The 25,674-nt window shown below is 44.2% G+C and overlaps 1 protein-coding gene across 2 annotated transcripts in view; it reads left to right on the forward strand.

The window, feature by feature from the left end:
- Positions 1-25,674, forward strand: part of ADAMTS12 (ADAM metallopeptidase with thrombospondin type 1 motif 12) — a 284,930-nt gene that overhangs the window by 66,060 nt on the left and 193,196 nt on the right. The gene's annotated exons all lie outside the window — the stretch shown is intronic.

Raw genomic sequence — 25,674 nt, forward strand, 5'->3', positions numbered from 1 at the left:
TATTTTGGAGGACAGAATCTACCACTAAGGTGTCCTTCATCCAAGTTCTTTACATTTTTCCCAAATGTCACAATGTTCTTACAGAAAAAATTGTTAGGCAGTTTTGACACGTGTGGGTAGGGGCCCCAGAGTAAGAGCACACACATAATAATGTAACACAAAAGGAAGGCAAGTGGCCAAAGCTTGTATTTTCTATGTAAGTTTGCAGGGGCTTGTTCACTGCAGTTTGAATTTGCACGTAGCACACGGGTTGTCAGATGTGTCCCCATTACAAATAAATCTATTAAGTCAATGAAGTTACAACAGGGATGAATTTGATTCCGTGTTTCCCCTTCTTTTCCTTAGTACTAGAAGGGAAGAAGGAAGGTGCTGTGGTGATGTAGATTGGAAGTAGATCTAGTTGAAAATTTTCCATTGGAACTTTTTTGGACAAAAAATGGCTTTTTGATTAAATGGAAGCTTCTGCCCAAATTTTTCAAGAATTTTTATGATTTTGTTGAAACACCAAAAATCAAAAATATTTCAGTTTTCAGTGACTGAAAAATTTTGGGTTTTAAACTAAAAAAAAAAAAAAAATCCACTTTTGGCTGTCAAAAACCAAAAAAAAAAAAAAAAAGATGAAAATGAAAAGTAATGAAAAGTTTTCATTTACATCACATTTTTTTCACAGGCTAAAAAACCGCATTGCCTGACAAGCTCTAGTTGGGAGACCTAGGTTCTGTTCCCAGCCTTGCTACAGACTTCCCGTGCAATCTTACCTCTGTCTCAGAGCTCCTATCTGTAAAATAAGGATAAAATCTACTCACAGGGGCATAATGAGAGTAAATGACTGTTTGGGAAGTGTTCATAGAACCTGGAATGTTAAGCAAGTGGAAGTGTGAAATATCATTGATTTTTGATACTGTGCCTTGCTTGCAGAACCTGAAAAGGAAGCCGCTGTGATTTGTTTTTAAACTAGTGTTGTGTCTTTGTTAGTTCTTGGTTTTTATGGAAAGAGGGAGCAGGGAAATCGCCTTCTGAATCATAGCTGCCTTGCGTTTTCAGGAAGGAAATGCCCCATGTGCACAGGGCCGGATTTACACTTTGGGCGTCCCTAGGCACAGGGGGGCTCAGAGCATCCTTCCTACCCGCTGCCCACGGCAGCCGGGAACTGCGGGGTGCCCCCTCCGCCCGGCAGCAGATGGGAGCTGGGGGGGTCACCCCACCGCCTGCAGTGGCTTGGAGCTCCTAACTGCTGTGGGTGGGAAGGGTACCTCATCACTTTTAACTTTTAGGTGCCCTGCTGCCCAGTGCCACTCCACCCACAGACCCCCCCACTGCCCAGTGCCCGGGCACAGCCCCACCACAACTTCCCAGTGCCCCACACAGACCCTCCCACTGCCCAGTTCCCCAACACACCCAGACCGCCCACACTGACCTGCATCTCCCACCCCCTCACTGTCCAAAGCTCCCCGCTTACCCCACCAACCCCTCCAGAGACCCACTCTCCTATGCTCTGCCCCCTGGCTGCACTCACCGGCCCCGCTGGGAGGTGACTCTGTCCACTGGGCTGAGTGAGGACCGCTTCAGCAGGGCTGCGTGGGGCCGTCTCCCCCTCAGCTGGTCCGGCCCCCGGTGGAACCCGGGAGCAGCAAAATTTGAATTTTTAGGTGCCCCTAGAATGCCGGCTCCCCAAGGCATGTGCCTAATGTGAACTCCGGCCCTGTACTGCATATGTTTTAGAATTTGATAGTGGTATTGCCCATCAGTTAATCAGATACCCAGGTTCTGTAAGGTGTGATGTCATTGGATCTGTGAGCTTTTTTTAAGGTCATCACCAGATCTAAGGCAAATAAAAGTTGGATACAGTTCAGTAACGTTACAGCGTAGCTAGAAACTAAAAGTTTCCAAAGTTAAAGGCAACATTTGGTTCTGTCGTGGTGCAGAGTAATCCTCTGATGGAGTCCTTTTTAAAAAAACAAAAAAAACCGCAACTATCAATAAGTTACACTTTCTCCTCCAATATTGAAGGGTTTCTGCTGCAAAATTTTAAAGTTCCCAAACTTTGATTTCTTAGCTAAACCTCTGAGCATTTAACAATAGCTAGCACTGTATGAATTATTTATTGCAAATAATGTTTGTTGGAAATGTATCCCTTTTAGCAGGGGAGGAATTGTGAATCAGTGGTGAATCCATCCTGATTTTTGCTAATGCTTTCATAAGTATTCACCAGCTAGTTTTGTTTGCAAATTCTCCACTCTGACCACACACAAGGCTTGTTAGGACATAAGTGGTCACATTTGTCCCTGTGGTGTATTAAAAACTGTATTAAAATGGCAAGCTATCACTTTAAGTATAAGGTGTTTCCTGGTCCTGCTTGCTGATTAGGGGGCTATGTAGCAGAGCATGAGATCTGGGTCTTCAACAGTCAGTCTGCAAAAACTCAGCCAGGAATCAAGTGGGGTGATATTATGCACAACAACAGCACAAACTTGTCCTGAAGTTTTATAGATTAGCCATTGAGAAAAATTCCTCTTCCAGAAGTGCCCACGTAGTGGCAGAATTTAAGTGAACAGGATGTCTCTTGTGCTTGCCCTATGTTGCATTCAGCACACTGTATTATTTCCTCACCAAGACGATGCATACTATAGGAAAATCATTGGATCTGAGATGTTATTATTCTCTCTATATAATTGGAGTTCATGGTTGATAAGCAGTACTTGTCATTCTTGCCCAGCAGGCCTGTACGCCCACATGATCTAATCTTCTGTTGTGTGGCTGGTGACTCAAGAAGAATTAAATTTACTCTGGGCCTAATTCCACAGGGCGTCCTATGCTCTGAGCTCCCATTCAATTCAATGGGAATTGAAAGCATTAAGCACCTCACAGGAGGAACTCAGTATTTCAGGAGATCAGCTTGTAGTTTAGCAGAAAGGGTTTGGAATAATGATTAATGGTAGGGCTATTCTGCTTATCTGAGCAAAACAAAGTTATTTAGTTCGTGGTGTTTGTGCCATCCTTTCGTTTGTTTCAGTTCATGTGTATTCACTCTCTCAAAGCTTTGAGGTGAGGCTTAAGTTTGAATGGACTGAGTTTTTTGTGACTTTGATGCAAAATCTAAATCATCTCAGGTTCAGTTGAGAGGTTTCTCGTCATTTGGTGCCCCTTGGCACACACAAATCCAGATGAGTTTGGCATCTTTACAGGATGTCTAATAAAGTTTCTCACAGCTCTCAAAACAATAGAAATGGATCAGAACCAAAATCCTCGATCCAAGTATACCCAAACTTTCTGGGTGCTTGAAATCCATGGCCAGAGCTAGATCCAGACTTTTCAAGCCATCAATATCTTTAAAAAAATGAGGCGTACTTATGGCACCTTAGACTAACAAATATATTTGGGCATAAGGTTTCGTGGGCTAAAACCCACTTCATCGGATGCATGCAGTGGAAAATACAGTAGGAAGATATGTATATACACAGAGAACATGAAAAAATGGGTGTTGCCATACCAACTCTAATGAGTTAAAGTGACTCAAACCCAAATGCTTGTAGCCTTTTATTTTATTTAAAGTGAATTTTGTAATGTTGGTTCGGCTCTACAGTGGCTACAGTTTCAAACTTAACAGAGTGAAAGTCACATTTGCTGCTTGCTTCAGATTTAGTGTCTAGGAGCACATAAAAATCCAAAGGTAGTGACAACACACGCATTTCCCAAGTACAAGGTTTAGTCTGTTTTACAAGTTTTATTAAAGCTACAGTTAAAGTTTTGATTACCCAAGGCAATAGAAATTCTATACAGACCTATGCACAAGTTACGAATATAGTTATACTCACATCCTCCTAGATAGTGTTAGGGTCTGATGGGTCTCTCATGGATTGATCGTCAATAGAGGGATTGTTCCTGCTGGAGTTTCCCATAGGGAGTTCAATTTTCCTAATACAGGCACCTTCTTTTTATAATTTGATTATGACTATACCTCATTAGCATTTATGCACATAGTGCCACCCTGAGGTTAGGGCATGTGTTAGAAAAATATGATTACTAGGTATCTTGTAAGCAAAAAATTACTCTTACTGTTAATTTTTTGCAGTATCACCCATTGGTACATCTTTTCCTGTAATCTTGTGGCATAAGGTCATTCTTCAGTCACTTACTTACGTCAAGCATTTCTTAACTCTATGGCCTAGTACTGCTAAGCTAACGTCTTACACGCCTCAGCCTGTAGGTCTTGCATTTCAGCCGTACTTACTTAGATATCTAATACATAATTATCCTTTCTAACTACTAATCAGTCTTATATATCTATAATCCTACAATTCAACCCTAGTTAACATACAATGATTATACAAGACATAACGTGTTAGTTAATTATAACATCAGACCATAAATGAACAATAAACTAAAATATTTGGATACATGCTGGATTTGAAAAGCCCTGATTTTTGGGGTGTTTGTAATCTGGATCCGTATTTTGTAGTTTAAGCTAGCTTTGCACAATTGTTATGAGATTGTTTCAGCAAAGCACAAAATCTAGTCATCCACCCTTACCATGAAGTGGAAAATAAAATGACTGACATTTTATTTGCCTGAGACAAGCAGAAGTTTACCTAAAACCTGTCTTTCTTGTTGTTTATTATTTGTATTATGTTAGTTCCTGGAGTGCCATCATGCTAGGAGCTGTACACTCTGTAATGAAGACAGTCCATGACCCAAACAGCTTATAGTTTTATGTCCTGTCATTTTTTTCTTTGTTCTCAAAATTTTTTTACTACATTTTATTCTGTCTTTTGCAATTTTATTTTTTCTCTCATTTCCCCCATTCATATTTTATCCTCAATCATTTTTAAAAGATATCCTTCAGCAAATAGTACAAAATAGGATGTGTTGTATGTTGTACAGTTTGCTTTACACTCTTTTTGGTTTATATCTTAACATTGCAGCTGGCCTCATCTGGGGAATGCATTCTCCAGTTTAGTAAGTTATTTGCTCACTTATATATTGTTTTTCACTACTTGCCTCCTTCATTCCTCCCCAGTGGCAAACAATGCAGCAAGCGGCAATTCCAGCATGGCTTTGTCAGCATGCCAGGGACACGTACTGCAGAAGGAATAGAGCAGCTGTTCCTTTGCAGCAGCAGGGGAATCAAGTAAAGTATCTTGCAATCTACAATTACTAAGCAGAAGCCATCATTTTTCTTGTTTGCGCTGAGCAGAAACTGTCACTGGCACAGTGATGACAAGCTATGATGGATGTTTTTTGCTGGAATCACCATTTACCCCATCATTAGCCTTCAGGATGTAGCAAAAGCTAGGAAGATCTCTTCTGCAAAAATGTTGGGAGCATGGTAAACTGATAACCGACTGAGGTCACTACTGCTAAGGCTGGATGGAAGACTATCTCGGTGTGGCAATTTTATGGTAGGCAATGGCACACCCCCTTCAAACTGGTGATCTTCTTCATTAGTGGGCAAGCCTCATTCCCTGTGCACCACCAGGAACTTGAGGGGTTGATATGAAGGAGGAAAGAAATTTTGCCCCCAGACTGGAGAGTTGCAGTGGACTGGCTCAAAAACTACCACTGCAGCCTAAAGCAGATCGAGCAATTCTGTCTACCCCTCTCTACCTGTGTGTGTTGTTGGGGTGAGGATGGCAGGAGTCAACTGATGGATCTGTGTAGTCCAGTCTGGATCCGCCCTGCCTCTCAAATCCTCCTTGCATGTTAGAGCTGATCAAGCTTTTGCAGAGTGAAGAAGCTCAGCGTCTGATGATCTCCCTTTGCTGCACTCTTCCAAGAGGAGAGGGCGGGGACCAGTCTTCCTTTAGAAAGAGGGTGGATAAGGGACTCTCAGATGGGGAACCTCTTCTGTCATGAGGGCAGCTGCTGCCTCTGGGAGCCCCAGAAACTCCTCAACCAGGCACCAACTTCTCCTGTTGCTCAGACCCATTGTGGGTCCTTGCCTTGTGAGCCGGTAAAGAGAGGGAACTCTGGGGCAGCTGTGCTTCCTTGAGCCAGGGGGAGGAGTGGAGTGGAATGCTCTCTCTGCCTATAGAGAGGGAGTGGTGATTCCCTGCACTCTCTTTCATTTTAAACTCTGTTGCTACACTCAAAAAGTGCAGTTATACAGAAAGCAGGAAATAAGGATGTTGCAGGACGGCCCTTTCAGGGAGCTGGGGCTCACTCTCACCTGTGTTCATCTAACCTGCCTCCCCAGAGGAAGGGAGGGTGTGTAAGGGGCCATGTGACAAGGGCGAGCATGTGATTAGGAATTACAGTGGACTTCTGGAAGATGTAGGTGTAGCCTGTGACGGGACCTGGAGATAAGCAGAGTGCTTATTAATGAGCAGAAGGCTAGCAAGGGGCCAGGCTGATCCCATAGGAAGGGGTGCCGGGAAAGAAAGACAGGGCAGTTTGTGTTACAGGGGCTGATAGCTCAACTAGGTAGGGTCCCATGGGTGGGAAATGATAAAAAGATGTGTGTAGGATCCTCCTATTCTGCCTCTTCTTGAGGTGCATAGCTATCCCTGTACCACTAGATGGAGAAGGGACTGATTGGAAACTAGGAGGGCTGGAAATTGGAGTCAGCAACAAGACTAAAGAATGTTGGGGATGGGGACAGACTCTTAGATGAAGGGCTCTGCCTGGTAAGGGTCCAGGGCAGAGGACTGACTTTGGTGTTTTCCTTTGGACTTTGATGTAACTCTGGAAGGAGTGAATTCTTGTGACTTTACTGGAGTGCTAAGTCACCTCAGTGACCTACCTGCAATGGGAGCTGGTGGTTGACCATCTGAGAAGAAGCAGAGACAGTGCCCTGAGGCTAGGTGAGCCAATGGATGGGCCTAAAGCCAAGCTGTATAAGTCTCTACTACAGATGGTAAACTCTGTCAAGAAAATTCCACTGATAATGTATCTCAGACTTTCCTATAGCCCTGGTAGATAGAGTATTCTTGTATAAAATAGGAATGAGTGACTAAGTCACAATGAATTATTCATTTTACGAATGTTGCCCTTTTTCCCCCTCATTCTCCAAACAGTTCTCAGGCTGAGGGGAGATATGATTGCTCTCTATAAATACATCAGAGGGATAAACACAAACTTGTAGCCTGTTACATATGTAGCAAACCAAAACAGGGTGTATTGTGACTTCTGCAATCAAATATACAATAAGAAATTGATTCTTGCTTTTACTGAGTATTCATAAATATTTGAGGTCTTGAATATTCACAAAGACATGAATACTGACCAGAGGTTGGTTTTAGAATATGAGTGAACAATAATTTAAAATATTCCTAGTACACTCTCATCTCTAGGATTAAAAACCCATACACCATTCAGTGTGTGTTCTGTTTTATTTCTATTTCACATGTGCCTTCTGACAGTAAACTCTTTGGGGAAAGGACTTATTATCTTTCTGACATTTACTCCGATCTGTTCAGTATTGTATTCATTTTTAGAGTTGCTTTTAGAGTCAAAACTTGATCTACTTTGCAAACTGCCCAATTTGTCTCCCAATTCAAAGCTCTAGAACTCCTCAGGTTATTAATGGTCTTTTAATGGAATTTCTCGTGCAGGCAATTGTGATGGGGCGTTGGCCCCACACTGACCTCTAAGGGGTTAATAGAGCCTTAGGGAGACTCTGCAGGAGGCAGCCAATTAGAGAGGGGCTGGGAGGAGCAGTCAAGCAGGGCCTGGCAGGCCCATATAAGAAGAGCTGCAGGGCAGAGCAGGTTCAGTTACTCCCTGGAGCTCCAGGAGGGAGGCAGATGAAAGCTAGCACCCTGAACAAAGCAGTGCTGCTAGTGGGGACCGGGGGAGCTAGAGAGAGCTCCTGGTTGGCTGCTGGGATTTGCAGGCTGAGGCCCTGAGGCAAGGGCAAAGAGGGTGATGGGACCACAGGGAAGTGGCCGGACAATTGGCTGTAGGAAGTGGGGAAGTGGCAGGACAGTTGGACTGCAGAACTCGCCTCTGGCCGTGCCACAAAGAGGACACTGTGATTCTTGGAGTGATGTGGGTCCAGGAGCAGAAGTGACAGCAGGTGAGGCACCATCAGGAGAGAGTATACTGACCTGCAGAGCTAATCTCCAGCAGGAGGCGCTAGTGTGGTGAGTGGAGCCACATTACAGCAAGTAAGAATATTAAAGGGAATGGCACATGAAATTGCAAGTCCAATAGCAAGGATTTTAAATGAATCGGTAAACTTGGGGGCATAGAGTGTCTTCAACAGATGCGCTACAGCGACACAGCTGCATTGGTTCAGCTGTACCGCTGTAGCCTTTCTAGTGCAGACTAGCCCTCCTACAAGAAGATTTGGACAACCTTGAAAATGGAAGTAATAGAAATGGGATGACATTTAATAGTGTAATTTGCAAGGTTATGCATTTAGGGTCTAACAAGAAGAATTTTTGCCACAAACTGGGGACTTGGACACAACAGAGGAAAAAAGACCTGGGTGTATTGGTCTATCATAGGTTGACTGTGAGCCACCAATGTGATGTGGCTGTGAAAAAAGCAAATGCAATCCTAGGATGCGTTAGGTGAGCTATTTCCAGTAAAGATAGGTAAGACACTGGTGTGACCTCATCTGGAATAGTGTGTGCAGTTCTGGTCCCCCATGTTTAAGAAAGAGGAATTCAAACTGAACAGGTGCAGAGAAGGGCTACTAGGGAAATCACCGGAATGGAGAACCTGCCTTATGAGAGGAAACTTAAGGAGCTTGGCTTGTTTAGCCTAACTAAACAAAGGCTGAGGGGAGATATGATTGCTCTCTATAAATACATCGGAGGGATAAACACAGAGGATGGAGAGGAATTATTTAAGTTAAGTGCCAGTGTGGACACAAGAACAAATGGATATATACTGGCCATCAACAACTTTAGGCTTGAAATTAGACAAAGGTTTCTAACCATCACAGGAGTAAAGTTCTGGAACAGGTTTCCAAGGGGAGCAGTGGGGGCAAAATCAAGACTGTGCTTGATAAGTTTTTATAGAGGGGATGGTATGATGAGGTTGCATACGATGACATATGGCCCATCTGTGACTATTATTAGCAAATATCTCCAATGGCTGGTAATGGGACACTAGATAAGGGTTCTGAGTTACTACAGAGAATTCTTTCTCAGGTGTTTGGCTTGTGGGTTTCACCCACATGTTCATGGTCGAACTGATCACCATATTTGGGACTGGGAAGGAATTTTCCCTCAGGTCAGATTGGCAGAGACTCTGTTTTTGTTGTTGTTGTTGCTTTCCTCTGTAGCACAGGGCCTGGGTCACTTGCTGGTTTGAATTAGAGTAAATGGTGGATTCTCTGTAATTTGAAGTCTTTAAATCAAGATTTGAGGACGTCAGTAATTCAGACAGACGTTATAGGCCTACTTCTGGCGTGGTTGGTAAGGTTCTGTGGCCTGCAATATGCAGGAGGTCAGAGTGGATGATCATGATGGTTCCTTCTGGCCTCAAAGTCTATGAGTCTAAGTACAGAACCATTTTTATTACATTTATCCATTTGCATAAGAGACAGTTTTGGAATTTAATGACAAACAAATCATTTGGACAAGCAACCCCCTCAGTTTACAGGCTTCTTGGAGCAGTCCTAATTAAAAGAGAGAAACTGGGTATTTTGAGAGGATTTTTCTAGAATGAAGCAGCTGCTGTAATCTTCTACTTTTCAAACCTGAGTTTTTTGGAGGGGAACCAAACCATTTTTGTTTTCAGAACTATTATTGCGAAGTTATTTTGGAATTTAAAATGTATGCGAAGTTTGCAAGAATTTTGCACTTAGTACAAAAGCAAACATCCCTCATCTGTAAAAGGGGTCTGCATTTTTTGTGGAGCTAATTGGCGTCAACAGTTCCAGGTCTTCTGACCCACCAACTGTGTGAACTGGTGGGAGGGGGGAAGAAGAGAAAATCCTCTTAGGATGGCAGAATAGTAGCAATTATTGTAAGGGAGAAACACCAAACAATGCAAAGTAGGCTCTGTTCTGCATCGTGGAGAGTGTTAATGCACCTAAAAACTAGGCTCATGGTAGCTGTGCAGTGGTAGAGATTATTAGATGAAACAAGGGTTGATTGTGGTCATACCCATGGCTGGCTGATAGCTCTGGCTCAAGTGAAGAAGGATTAACAGCCTTTGGACAGTATGGAGAGAAAATAAGGAAAGTGGAGGGGAGGCGCTATGGACATGTGACACCACAAACCGCATACAGCTTGGGTTGTGTGTGGTCAAAGATGTGGTAGCTGAAGAAGCAGCTGTTCTATATGGCATGATCCCCTTAAAATCCTGTGGCTTTCCAAGGAGAAGTCCATGCAGAAATTAATGTGGCTCCAAGCAGATCCACGGCCAAATGATAATTATCTACCTTTTTTTATGGTAGCTTCATCCACTGACAATTTTATACTATGAGGACATGCAGTAAGACAATATGTTTTATGAGACTGATACAGATCTTCAAGCAATGGCTTGTAGGGCAATCATAACCACAGAGATAAGTGACTATTATGTGGAAGAGCTTCCACAATGGAACAGTAATATCCAGTGCATTTAAAGGATGTTGGCATTGTTGCTAGACAGATATGTGAAAGTTAATAAAAGAGGAAACCATGGCTTAGAGAGTGAACAAAGGTCTTTTTTTTTGTTTGTTTTTAAATGAACTTGTTCAACGTGAGGATTTAAAAAAAAACATTTGCTTTCAACTCTTTGGGAAGCCCATCAGAGAGTTTCTTGGTGGGTTAGAACAGATGACGTCCAAATGATGTTGGCCATGAGTATTAATGTGTGTGTAACTGCTGTGCATTGCTTGAGCATCAGTGAGAACGGGCCTTATCCTGTCTTTCTGTTTTCCACTTCCATTTTCTAATAGTTTATTTTAATGCAGATAAACTGGATTATGATTGTTTTGATCAGTCTTAACTGGAGTTAATGTAAACCACTTAACTTTCATCCAAGCACTCTCTGCCTATCTCTGTCAGGCACTGGAAGAGAAGAGAAGCTGTTCTGTCCAGGCTTGATGAAAAGAAGAAACCGAGTTGAATGTAGTTATTGGCATGTTGATACTATAGCTGGACGGGATCTAGTTGTTGTTCTCCCGCCTCCCTTTTCCCAGTAGGGAAAAGTTTACTTCAGGTTCCCATTTTGGGCCCGTCAAAAATCTTCTGTGAAAGTTATCTTTTGATGGAAAATTGGGTCTTTGACTAAGTGAAATTTTTCATGAAACGTCTCTGCTCTCTATGGAACATCTCACAACATAGGGTTGTGTTGTGGCTTTTTATTTTGTCCTTGTTTTTGGCTGACGTTTTTCAGGTGTTTAGTTTTTGACAACAAAATTGATTCAGATATGCCATAGCAGTGTCTCATGACAGTTGTCGTTTTGGTAGCTTGTGCTCCTCTTCTCCTCTATGTGCTGGGCTCCCCAGCTCGAATTCACTTTTCAATTTTTAGCTGAAAAGTCAAATAATTTCCAAAATTCCTTGGGTGAGGTAGGGGAGGAGGAGAAGGCAGAAACCTTTTTTTCCAGCCAGCTCTCTTCCAGTTACATATGGTAGTTTTTTCACAAAGAAGCTTGAGTTAAATAATGCCAGTTTTACTGCAGTATCACTTTTTTCTTGGGAAAAGATTGAGACAGATGTTTGGCAATGAACACAAATAGGCCATCTCCAATGTGAATGCATTTCAGATATCAGAGTTCATCATCCTGTCATCCAAACTGTGTGGTACAAGCAGCAGACCACATGTTTTCTTGCCATGAAGTTTCACTTACCAGATTGACCTCTGCTGGGCTTCTAGATTAAGTTTCTTCACCTTCATTTGTTATCTTGCTTTTATGTTCATGATTCAGAAGACAACAAAGGGTATGAAATAACAAACCTTCAAGAACACCAGCTGGAGGCTCATATAATAGCAAAGGAAATTTTCTCAATACTGACTACAAAAAGGTAACAAACTAAAGCTTTTAAGTTGAAGAATAATTAAAACTTTCTTTTATCCAGTGCAGATTGTTACCTTTTGTGACATATACTATACAGATCCCACAGTATATTACATTAATTAACGAATGTGTTATGGAAGCTGTGTGAGCCATTAGCAGATACCTGTCAGTGGAAAACCTGTTTGGACAATCACTTCTACACAAACAGCATTGATGCGCACAGCAAACAACATTTTATTGAAAGGAAATTAACAGGAAATTGAGGATAGTGTATTTTTTTCCTATTTATTTACTTGGCTTCAAAATTACTTAAGCATCCTTTCTTTTTTTAACATAGGGAACAGGCAATCAAACTCCTTTTACAATATCGATTGTTCCCCTGAGAGAGCTTGTGTTTGAAAAATAATGAATCAAGTTTTTAGTACTGAAATAACATTTTTATATCATGGATATACCTGAGGGTAGAAAAAGTGATATAATCTTATTTATTCTTGCTAATTTATAGTGTACTGATGTTTATTATTAGCACAGAGAAATATATAATAAACTAGTCACATACCAATAGGAATCTGTTTGTTTTCATTCTTCTTTATTCAGCCTGCATATAGCTCTTATAGGCGTACATGATGCTGTGCATGTATGAAAACCATAGTTCCTACATGAATACAATTAGCCTCAGATAATCATTGCATTGTCTTTATCTGAAATATTTTGGGTCTCTTATGGGTCCAGTTTTAAAAGATTTATGAATTTGTGTTATTATAGAAAGACTTTATGAAAGAAGTGAGATTTAGGGACCATTGTGAATGAAATGCTACTTAGTGTTTCAGAGTATCTCATTGTTTTTTCTTTGATTTTTGAGACAGATGGATTCATTCTTCTCAATAAACAGCTTGTCATTTACCAAATGCTGCCAGTGACAAGTGAGCTAGTGATGGGTAGAGCTTGTTCTTGATGGACAAATCACGTGGAAGCTCCCAAACCTCTTGAGACTGCAGGAAGTCTCATATGAGCAGCCTTTCACTCATGATTACCAATAATTCTCACAGCAGTCACAGCTGCAAATGTACCTCCAGTTCTTGTCACAGTTCAAAAGTGGAAATGAAATAAGTTTATCTGAACATTGTTAGAAAATGCAAAATGATTCAGTACTAGAAATGGGTGAAAGTTGAAGGGGCTTTTATTTCTTCCAAAATTGGCCAGTCCATCTCTATTTTACACAAACAGGACAAAAAAAAGGGGAACATTTTTAATCTCTGCTATGCATGCACGCGCTGTATTGCCATCTGTAAATGGTGAAATGGAGGATAATACACACTTGGGTGTCTGTCTTGGTTACTCATTCAGCCATAGCCATAGAATCTATGGCTACATCTGCACTATGAGCCAGGCATGTGATCTACAGCTTGCATGCATTTACTCGCAGTAGCTTAATGAGAACTACCACAAGTACAAATAGTAGTGTAGGGGGGTAGTGGCAGCAGAGACATGGCTTAGCTGTGCTGAGTACGTACCCACGGGGTTCAGGTGGGTTTGTACTCGGCGTGGCTAAGCTGTGCTGCTGCTGCCTCTGTTGCTACGCTGCTACTTATACTTGCTCTTGTTGATGTACAGTATATGTATGTGAGCTGGGAATCACACCGTTTGTACTGTAGGTGGAGCCTATATGTAGGGTCGGACACCAGGATGGGCCTCTTGTGTATTTTTGTTTGGTACAGAAGTATTAAGACTCAGTGCAAAACAAAAGTTTGTAGGGAGTTGACAATGTCCCATTCTTGCAAGATCTACAAATCTGGGCCATCATCCATAACCTTTGCAAACAGGGCTGGCTCTAGCATTTTTGCCGCCCCAAGCAGCGCGCAAAAAAAAAAAAAAAAAAAAAAAGCCACGATCGCGGTGGCAGCTCTACCGCCGCTTCATTCTACGGCGGCAATTCGGTGGCAGGTCCTTTGCTCCCAGGGGGAGTGACGGCCCCACCGCCGAGTTGCCGCCGAAAGGGCCGGACGTGCCGCCCCCCTCTTCATTGGCCGCCCCAGGCCCCTGCTTGCTAGGCTGGTGCCTGGAGCTGGCCCTGTTTGCAAATGGATAACAGGGGATGCTTTCAACTCTTCTGCTACTAGGTCCAACATCGCTGAGGTATGCCCATTAAATTGCCCACTGAACAGCAATATAGTTTTAGTGATGGCTCCCAGCCTGAGATAAGATGTCTTCATGTGCAACACCAATGGGCTGCTGCCTCTTCCCACCATGCCTCCTTTCTCCACTGAACTGATGGTAAAAAGAGACCAACAGTTGTTGTGGAGGCAACAATAGATAACATGTAGAAGGCAGTATGACACATTCCCACTTAATCCCTCATCTCACAGGGTTTGTCAACATGGGGACACTCATCTAAAGGTATGAATTTAAAGTGGATTAGTTAAACTGCATTAAACCTCTGTGTGTACACTTTCATTCAAAATTATAGTAGTGTTAACTCAATGTAGCTTAATTCACTTCCAACCAAGTTAGAGAGCAGGTTGGTTACTTTGGCACTGACAGGGTTGAGGTTCAGAAGAAAAAGTGCTTGATAGTAAATTAGTTGCTCTTTATTCAAGCACAGAGTTTGTCATAAGGGAACATTATTCTGATTAGCATTGATGAACATGGACTCTATGAAACTACTGTGTGTGTGGTGGTGAAGAGAGAGATCTTCTCCAAAAGAACTTTGGCTCATCATTCTCTAGATAGCTACTAAAAATTCATAGAATCATAGAAAGATTAGGGTCGGAAGAGACCTCAGGAGGTCATCTAGTCCAACCCCCTGCTCAAAGCAGGACCAACCCCGACTAAGTCATCCCAGCCAGGGTTTTGTCAAGCTGGGCCTTAGAAACCTCTAAGGATGGAGATTTCACCACATCCCTAGGTAACCCATTCCAATGCTTCACCACCCTTCTAGTGAAAAAGTTTTTCCTAATATCCAACCTAGACCTCCCCCCACTGCAACTTGAGACCATTGCTTCTTGTTCAGTCATCTGCCACCACTGAGAATAACCTAGCTCCATCCTCTTTGGAACCCCCCTTCAGGTAGTTGAAGGCTGCTATCAAATCGCTCCTCACTCTTCTCTTCTGCAGACTAAATAAACGCAGTTCCCTCAGCCTCTCCTCGTAAGTCATGTGCCCCAGCCCCCTAAATCATTTTCATTGCCTTCCGCTGGACTCTCTCCAATTTGTCCACATCCTTTCTCTAGTGGGGGGCCCAAAACTGACGCAATACTCCAGATGTGGCCTCACCAATGCCGAATAGAGGGGAATAATCACTTCCCTCAATCTGCTGGCAATGCAATATGCCGTTAGCCTTCTTGGCAACAAGGGCACACTGTTGACTCATATCCAGCTTCTCGTCCACTGTAATCCCCAGGTCCTTTTCGGCAGAACTGCCGCTTAGCCAGTTGGTCCCCAGCCTGTAGCAGTGCATGGGATTCTTCCATCCTAAGTGCAGGACTCTGCACTTGTCCTTGTTGAACCTCATCAGATTTCTTTTGGCCCAATTCTCAAATTTGTCTAGGTCACTCTGGACTCTATTGCTACCCTCCAGCGTATCTACCTCTCTCCCCAACTTAGTGTTGTCTGTAAACTTGCTGAGGGTGCAATTCATCCCATCATCAGATCATTATTGAAGATGTTGAGCAAAAAAGAGAACATCTTTGTGCCAGATGTGCAGAACTGTGTGGAAGATGCTGGTGATCCACTTGTCAGTTGTTTGACTGATTCCTAGGGGTGGGAATCCAGTCAAGAGAGTCTGAGTTACATCATAAGAATCTTCTTTGCCGTTCCCATCTTTTTCCTTTATCTGCTCCTCTTGTTTGCTTTCCCCTCATGTTGTGGCAGAGATGCAAACTGCTGTTAAGATAGACTTGAGAGCAACCCATGTGCTGATTTCAGGGTAACAGCACATGTATTATATGTTTATTGTCGTATCTGACAATCACATCATGTGTGTTCTCTTGTGGCTGTTTTAGGAGCAAGGTCATGAACAGATGTCAGATGGAAGGTGTAGGCTGTCACTGAAGAATTGGCATGATGTTTGGCCCTTTTTTCAATCATGTTTTTGCCTCTGTCTTTCTCAAAGTGTTTACAATCTTAGTGATAGTCGGTCTCAATTCAGATCTGTCCTAGGCTGTGTCTTTGAAGTTATCAATATTTTTTCCATATGACTTGAGATTCTGCTTAAAGATGTTTCAATCTGCTGAAGAAGACTTTCTTTGAGAGTCTATCATCACCCATTCTGGTAACATGACCTATTCATCTAAACTGATCATTGCCAATCATTGCCTTGATGCTGGTTGTTTTTGCTCTTTCAACAATGTTAATGTCTGAAACTTTGTCTTGCCAACCAACCTTCAGAATAGAGCAAAGACAGCATGTGATACTTTTCAAGTTTCTTGATGTGTCTTCAGTGAGTTGTCCATGCTTTATATCAGTATAAAAGGGATACAAACACTGAGGCATTGTACAGTAAAATTATTTTTATCCAGTGTGTTGGGAGAATGGGGGGTGCCGGTAAGTGAAAAATGCCAGTTAACTAAGAGAGAGGGAATTTGGGTGCGGGGCTAGGGGTTGGGGCGCAGGAGGAGGCACGGGGTGCCAGATTCGGGGGGGAGGGGGCGCTCACCTCAGGTGGTTCTCCACAAGCAGGAGCCAGTCCCTGCTGTTCCTAGGTGGAGGAATGGCCACGGAGGCTCCATGCACTGCCTCTACCCCGCCCCAAGTGATGGCTCCACAGCTCCCATTGGCTGGCCACCACGGCTAATGGGAGCTGCAGGGGCAGTGCCTGTGGGTGGAGGCAGCGCACAGAGCCACTTGCTACGCCTCCGTTTAGGATCAGTTGGGACAGGTCACTGCTTGCAGGGAGCTGCCCAAGGTGAGCGCCCCCCAAATCTGGCACCCCGAGCCCCCTCCCACACCCTGCCCTGAGCCCCATCCTGCACCCTAACTCCCTCCCAGAGCCCATGCCCCACACCCCCTCCCGCACTCCAAACCCCTTGTGGCTGTTCCTCCACCTAGGAGCAGCAGGGACATGTCACCATTTCCGGGGAGTCACATGGAGCCAGGTAGGGAGCCTGCTGGCCCCATGCCAACTTGACTACGAACTGGACTTTCTGTGAAGCTTAGAAATGCCAGTTTATAGAGCTTTCCAGTTGGTACAGGGCTTTTACTGTATATCATCAGTTTTGTTAGCGAGACAAGGTGGGGAGATAATATCTTTTATTGTACCAGGTTCTGGTGGTGAGAGAGACAAGCTTCCGAGCAACACCGAGCTCTTCTTCAGTTGAGTTTTGTTGACAGTTTGATGATATGCAGGTTGAGTATCCTATGCTGAAGTCTTCCAAAAGCCTGGCTTGCCTTTTGTATTCTGTTTGATATTTCTTGATCCAGGGAACCGTCACTTGCAATGGTTCTGGTAAGGTATGTAAAGTGATCGATGGTCTTTAATTTTATACTATCAGTGGTAATGTTTAGCTCACTGGTAGTGGTTAATGGGGCTGATTGGAAGAGGACTTTGTTTTTTTCTGGGCTGATAGTGGTTCCAAACTGTTTAGTTGTTTCAGATAACCTGTGAAGAATAAACTGTATGTTGCTTTCATTGTGACTAAGTAGAACACAATCATCCACAAAAAGGGCTTCACATATGAGTTCCTCAAGGACTTTTTTTGTCTTTGCCATGAGACTTTGGAGACAGAAGAGTTTTCCACCAGTTCTGTACCTCATGTACTGCCCTTATAAAGCTTGTCAGTTGCGTAATTCAGAACAGCTGCGAAGAAGAGAGCAAAGAGGATTGGTCCCAGCACACTGCCTCTGTCATAACTATAAAGGTAAGGGTAACAGCCCTCCTGTGTACAATAGTACATAATCCCTGCTGGCCAGAGACACCAAAATCCTTTTACCTGTAAAGGGTTAAGAAGCACAGGTAACCTGGCTGACACCTGACCCAAAGGACCAATAAGGGGACAAAATACTTTCAAATCTTGGTGGGGGGAAGGCTTTTGTTTGTGCTCTTTGTTTTTGGGGTTGTTCGCTCTTGGGACTAAGAGGGACCAGACATCAATTCATGCTCTCCAAATCTTCTGAACAAGTCTCTCATATTTCAAACTTGTAAGTAACAGCCAGGCAAGGTGTGTTAGGTTTATCTTTGTTTTCTCAACTTCTAAATGTTCCTTTTGCTAGAGGGTTTATCTCTGTTTGCTGTAACTTTGAACCTAAGGCTAGAGGCGGTTCCTCTGGGCTCTTTGAATCTGATTATGCTGTAAAGTTATTTCCATCCTGATTTTACAGAGATGATTTTTACCTTTCTTTCTTTAATTAAAAGCCTTCTTTTTAAGAACCTGATTGATTTTTCCTTGTTTTAAGATCCAAGGGTTTGGATTGGTGTTCACCAGGAAATTGGTGGAGAAGTCTCTCAAGGCTACCCAGGAAAGTGTTATAGTACTTGGGAGGGAGATATTCTGGTGGGGAGGTAGACAGAGTTTCCCAAATAACTCATAAATAATTTGGGTGGTGGCAGCAAAACCAGATCTAAGCTGGTAGTTAAGCTTAGAGGTTCTCATGCAGGTCCCCACATCTGTACCCTAGAGTTCAAAATGGGGAAGGAACCTTGACAGCCTCGTTTCATCTCATTAGACATGGGCAATGGTTTAGAGAGGCCATCACATGAGAGTACTTTACCAGTCACATGTAAGCCAGGGTATTCATGAACTGGGGAAAAGGACCTCAGGAGGAGACTGTAGTTGAGACCCGAGGTGAGTGCCCACCTGATCCAGCACACCTACTTTGCCCAGGGGATCAGCAGACAGACCTGCTTTGCCAAAATGATCAGTTTTGGGTTAGAATTTACTTTAGCAGGGAGCAGTGATGTCAAATCCTCCTGGAAGTCAGAGGGGGTGGGGACAGGTGTTCCTACCTGAGCTCTGTTTAAAGAGTCCCCTATACCATTTGATTCGCTCACTGACTGAGATGATCTGAGTCAGTTTAGAGTCCTTGTTTCTGCGCAATGATCACTAGAGATGAACAGGTCTAGGGGGCTGAACCTTGGACCTGGTATGGGGGACAGTGTTGCTGTGAAACACAATGCCGAGGATGCAGCAGCAGTGAGGTTCCCCAATACCCGGTGAAATCACTAGGAGCTGAAATCACTAAGAAGTGGGCTAAGTGGTGGAACCTCAGAGCACGGCCTTGCAGCTAGAGGCCGAGGCAGCAGCGAGCGGCATGCAGCAGCAGAGAAAGGTGGTGGTGAATGGCACGTGGCAGCAGTGACAATGGTGAGGCAAGCAGGGGCAGAGAGAAGAGTGATAGTAGTGAGCAGCAGCATTGCTTGACATCCCCCTCCCCCCAGGGGTAGGAGGTGAACCCCTTCACTGACTTCTGACAGCCCACTGGAGTGACATGTTAAAGGGACATTCGTCTGTCAGACAGTCACACTGCAAGATGGGAAACGGAGGCAAAGGGCCACTGCCCAAGATACTGTGGGCAGGTGTTTACTTATGGCTTGCATATTTTTGAATTATTGTTGAAGTGTTTTCTGAAATTAATGCTGAGTTGCATCTCCCTGTTGGTAAACGTTTTCTTTTGTTATATGCAAACTCAGTGCTTATGAGTGGGGAAGTGTTGCCTCTTAAAGGCACCCAGGGATGGTCTTTAGGGTTTCCAGATTTCTGGGTGGGGGCTCGAGACGGTTCTGTTTTGTAATGTTAGAGGAACCCCTAGATACTGAACCCAGCTCTTGTTGCTGCTGACACAACCTGGATTTGACGTGTGATGTTAACCAATTTGGTGGGGCAGCCAAACTTTTCTAAAAAATTTCCAGAGACTGTTACTGCTCACGGTGCTGGATGTTTGTTTTAGGTCAATGAAAACAGCATAGAGTTCCATGTTTTGCTCAATGAGTTTTTTCTGAAGCTGTTTCACAATGAAAATCATATCTGTGGTGCTCTGACCTGATCTAAGTCCTCATTGGGTTTCTAGTAGAAGCTCCTCTGACACTGTTTCAACAAGCTGATTGAGTAAAATACAAGGGAGGATTTTACCACCATGTGTATGATAGACAACAGGAAGGGTGAGTTACCTACTGGGGCACATATCTTTGTAAAAAATGTCTGTGGGTATGAATCAGGTCAATTAATTTAATAGCTCCCATCTGCAATTGGCATAAATGGTAGAGTATAGAAAGTATTAATTCCTAAGGCTACTTGCTTGTAGAGAAAAGAGTGCAGATGCATGTAAAAGCTACTAACATAACTTACTCTTACTCCATATTATAGCGATTTTGGTCTTGGCCAGATTTCCAACTGTTTCAAAAACTCCTAGAGTTCAAAGTTCAAGTGAAAAGAACGACCATTAACAAACTTTCCTCTCCCCCCCCCCCCCCGCCCCCGGAAAAATATAAGACACACAACAGTCAAGATGGTTCAGACAAATCCAATAAGTTAATAGAATGTAGGATCTATAAGTACTTGCTGTGAAGCAAATTGATTTTTGTTACAGCAGATGAAAGTTGACTCTCTACATGACCTTTCTCCTTGTGTAAAAGCAAATTCATTGCGTTGTGAATGTAATACATTCTACTCAATTCCTTGGCATTAGAACAGTAGATCAGTTTCATCCGAGCCATTTAATTTCATTGCAGTCATGCTAATGTCTAACTATCAATATGGTCCAAAGGCTGGTGAGCATAAGTCTGCAAGACAACAGAAAATGGGAGGAAAATGGCCCCTGACACAGATGCCTCATAACTGAACACTTAATAAATCCCAGAGTGCTGAACAAACATTAATCCTCCCAATATGTCTGTAAGGTCACTACCATATAGTAAGTAAACAATTCTCCCTGTGCATGGGAATAGCTCTGAGATCTTGGATTGCTTCAGTATTCATGCATTTATAAGTCGTTTTAGTTCAGATGGCTGCAGTACTCCTTAGTTTTACTGTGAGTCTCATGATTCCCTTTCAGTGACAACTGTTCTGAGGTCTGTCAACCCAGAATAACATAAGCAATATTGGCAAACCCAGGCATTAATAAAGCATGAGATTATTTTAAAATACATTTTGAGTTCTTGTTTGGCTGCTGTGTATTGAGCCTTTTGTATTGATATTTTCAAGTTTTTCTGTACAACTGAGAGCTCATAAAATCTTTTATTAGATTCTCCCTTAGTATAAGGATTCCAGGAGCTGGGGCTTTAAGACAAACACCAGATATTGCAAGATTCATGATAAAATCATGAGTCAGCAACCCCATAAAAGGGCCAGAACATCTCCACAGCAACATGGGCTATCACAAGCACATCAGACCTGTCCTCCTCTTGCCACTGTGGTTTCCCACAGAATATCCGGTCAAGCTCAAGGTCTTGATCCTTATCTTCAAAGCAGTCAAAGGCCTGGGCCCAGTACATCTGAAGACCTACTAAAGCTCTGGGATAAAGACTGCGATCAACAGCTCCACTTCTGACGCACAATGGAACTTTTGATCGCAAGGGTTAAAGTCATCTGTGTAGGAGACCGAGCTTTCATGTGGGCAGATCTGACACACTGGAATAAACTCTCATAGAAACAAAAGACCATTACAAATCTTGCCACCTCCTACTCCAATCACAAGGTGTATCTCTTTGATGTTGTCTTCTCTAAGGGTGGAGGGGTATAAATAAAATATCAAAAATCATATTCTAGCAGAACACTATACTGCACACACACTTCTCCCCCTGGGGAGAGGATGGGAGAATAAACCATACATGAGAGATGTTAGTCACATTCCAACGCACTACTGTAAGATGTTCAGACACTATATGGTGATTGAGTTCCTAGTCCACTGCTGTAGAAAAGGAGGACTGGCATGACTCCTTCCCTCCCCTCCCCTCCTGCAGACACTAGTCAACTTTTTGGTAAGGAAGAGCAGGCCCATGTGCTCTGCCTCCTGAAGACTCAAGGAGAGTGTGCCAGTTGGTTGCTCCTAAAGATTGCCACTACTTGAAGACTTTGGAGAGAAGGATTGCAGACCAACTGTCCCACCACCTTGAAGATCGCAACAAAGGGTAAGGGAGAGCCAGGACCTATTAGAGAGAGAGAGAGAGAGAGAGAGCAGGTGTGGGCAAACTACGGCCCGGAGGCTGGATTCAGCCCCCTCAGGGCTTTGGATCCGGCCTGCGCGATTGCCCCTTGTGGCGCCGTGGGCTCCGTGACGCTCTCAGCAGCGGCCGGCCCGACGTCCCTGCAGCCCCCGGGCCCTTGCCTACAGGCACTGCCCCCCGCAGCTCCCATTGGCTGGGAACCATAGAATCACAGAATATCAGGGTTGGAAGGGACCTCAAGAGGTCATCTAGTCCAACCCCCTGCTCAAAGCAGGACCAATTCCCAACTAAATCATCCCAGCCAGGGCTTTGTCAAGCCGGGCCTTAAAAACCTCCAAGGAAGGAGACTCCACCACCTCCCTAGGTAACCCATTCCAGTGTTTCACCACCCTCCTAGTGAAATAGTTTTTCCTAATATCCAACCTGGACCTCCCCCACTGCAACTTGAGACCATTGCTCCCTGTTCTGTCATCTGCCACCACTGAGAACAGCCAAGCTCCATCCTCTTTGGAACCCCCCTTCAGGTAGTTGAAGGCTGCTATCAAATCCCCCCTCATTCTTCTCTTCTGGAGACTAAGCAATCCCAGTTCCCTCAGCCTCTCCTCATAAGTCATGTGCTCCAGACCCCTAATCATTTTTGTTGCCCTCCGTTGGACTCTTTCCAATTTTTCCACATCCTTCTTGTAGTGTGGGGCCCAAAACTGGACACAGTATTCCAGATGAGGCCTCACCAATGTCGAATAAAGGGGAACGATCACGTTCCTCGATCTGCTGGCAATGCCCCTACTTATCCAGCCCAAAATGCCGTTAGCCTTCTTGGCAACAAGAGCACACTGTTGACTCATATCCAGCTTCTCGTCCACTGTGACCCCTAGGTCCTTTTCAGCAGAACTGCTACCTAGCCATTCGGTCCCTAGTCTGTAGCAGTGCATGGGATTCTTCCGTCCTAAGTGCAGGACTCTGCACTTGTCCTTGTTGAACCTCATCAGGTTTTTTTTGGCCCAATCCTCTAATTTGTCTAGGTCCTTCTGTATCCGATCCCTACCCTCTAGTGTATCTACCACGCCTCCTAGTTTAGTGTCATCTGCAAACTTGCTGAGAGTGCAGTCCACACCATCCTCCAGATCATTAATAAAGATATTAAACAAAACCGGCCCCAGGACCGACCCTTGGGGCACTCCGCTTGAAACTGGCTGCCAACTAGACATGGAGCCATTGATCACTACCCGTTGAGCCCGACGATCTAGCCAGCTTTCTGTCCACCTTACAGTCCATCCAGCCCATACTTCTTTAACTTGGCAGCAAGAATACTGTGGGAGACCGTATCAAAACGGGAACGGGGAACCGCGGCCAATGGGAGCTTCGGGGGAGGTACCTGAAGGCATGGCAAGGGCTGTGCACGTGGAGCCTTTCCTCCTCCCCCCCTTCCCCCACCCAGGGGCCGCAACGCTTCCTGGACTGGTGCGGGGCCAGGGACAGGGCAGGCATGCAGGGAACCTGCCCTGGCCCTGGTGCGTGCTGCTGCCACCCCGGAGCTCGAACCCCTCCTGCACCCCGCTCCCCAACTCCCTGCCCTAAGCCTCTGCCTGCACTGCGCACCCCTCCCTCACCCCAACCACCTGCCCTGAGTCCTCTGCCACACCCTGCACTCCAACCCTCTTCTCTGAGCCCCCTCGTACACCCCGCACCCTTCTTGCACCCCAACTCCCTGCCCTGCGCCCCCTCATACACCCGCACCCCTCCTGTACCCCAACTCCCTGCCCTGAGCTCCCTGCTGCACCCTGCATCCCTGTGCACCTCAACTCCCTGCCCTGAGCCCCCTGCTGCATCCTGCCTGCACCCCAACCCCTTTCCCTGAGCCCCCTCCTGCAGTCTGCACCCCTCCTCTGCCCCAATCCCTTGCCCTGAGCCCCTTCCTGCACACCGCTCCCCCTCCCACACTCCCTCCCGCACCCCAACCCCTAACCTGGCCTTGCATACAATTTCCCCACCCAGATGTGGCCCTCAGCCCAAAAAGTTTGCCCACCCCATTCTATACTATATACAACATTATTTGGCCCGAGCATAAAGCTCAGATAGATGTTTGGGACTAGGGTTTTGGAGGCAGTACTGTCATTATAACTTGCTCCTTTTAACTTGGCCTCTCTTATTACTAAGTAAATAGCCTTGATACAACCCTGATATAACATCCTTGCCTTGTATAGCCTCTTCTTTGCATTCCCTATTTGTTGGACTCATGCTTACTTGGCTTCTTTATCTACCACAGGTTTAATGCTAGGGTTTGTGTACTTTAATATTGCGTGTCAGACTCCTATTTCAAAAGTAGCTTTGATTTATGGTATCTAATGAAGAGCTGATTTGTATGTTTTGTTTTTATGCTAAAAATTGGGACTCCTGACTCTCTTTTTTTATTATTTATAGTCTCATTTAAACCCAGAGTAGTAAACCTTTGTGAACTTGAGCCCTAATCCAGAATCTGTAAACCTTCACTGGGTGTTGAAGTTTATAATGACAGCCTCAATAAAATCACAGACTTTTTTTTTTTTTTTTTTTTTAAAGGGCAACCTTGATATTTTTAGTTCATTTGCGATAGAAATTGGGCTGGAGGGAAGGATTTCTGCAATAGAGGCATTAATGATGCAGATAACAAAAACTCAGCGGAAAGTGCATTTAATTCACTTCCTACCTCCTTCCCCTGGGGGGAATGCACAAGGAAAAACAGGCTATGAATACCTGCACCCCAATCCCTCATTTCAAGGTGTATATTTGTATATGGACATTTAAGAGGTGTGGATTGGGCACTGGAGGTATGTAGCAAGTGCCTGAAGAAGGTTGAACCTTGGAGCAGGACTTCTTGGATCCATACTGGACTTCTTGGACTTGGGCTGTCTGTGGGACAGGTAATACACATAGCTCGTGATTAATTATTCTTGCTGACACAGGGAATTGCGAATGTGATGATTTTTCTTTCACGTGTGTCTGTCTTTTCTTGTGAATTTAGCTATGCGAGGCTGGAGTGTGTCTGCCAAGTGATCTTTACTGCCTTTCTCATATGAAGCTAGGAAAGGAGAAGAGTTCAGTGACCAGAATGAAACAAAAAGGGTGGGATGGATAGCTGGGGAGGATCCTCAGTCTACTACAAGCCTGGTGATGTGCAGCTGGTGTTGGATCTAAAGCAAGTCTATAGGCAGAATTGCTATTGGTCCAATGTGAATGCTGAAGTGGGGAGGCCGTGCTGTCCTGTTTAAATGTTTGGTAACTCTTGTTTAAAAATGCCATGTGGGCGGCAGGAGAAACTGAACTGAGTTCTCCGGGACAGAGCCTAATCTCCCAGGGGAGCCCTTAGAACATCAGCGCTGGGATTTTTAAAGCAATCCCATGAAATCAAGATTGGAGGTCTTTAATCAAAAATGCTCTAGCTCAGCTAGAAGTTATGAGCTTGATGGAGAAACTGGGAGAAATTCTACAGCGTGTGTTATGCAGGAGGTCAGACTATGTGATCCCAATGGTTCCTTCTGGCCTAAAAATCTATGGAAAAACCACCCCTGTTTCGCTGTGAGGTCAGAGGAGAGTAAGGCTTTCATAAATTGTAAGACTAGAAGGAACCACTAGGACCATCTAGTCTGAGCTTCAGTATAATACCGGCCATGGAATTTCATCCCTTAATTCCTTCAGT

This window comes from Malaclemys terrapin, chromosome 6 (genome assembly GCF_027887155.1).
Source record: "Malaclemys terrapin pileata isolate rMalTer1 chromosome 6, rMalTer1.hap1, whole genome shotgun sequence".
Taxonomy (NCBI): Eukaryota; Metazoa; Chordata; order Testudines; family Emydidae; genus Malaclemys; species Malaclemys terrapin.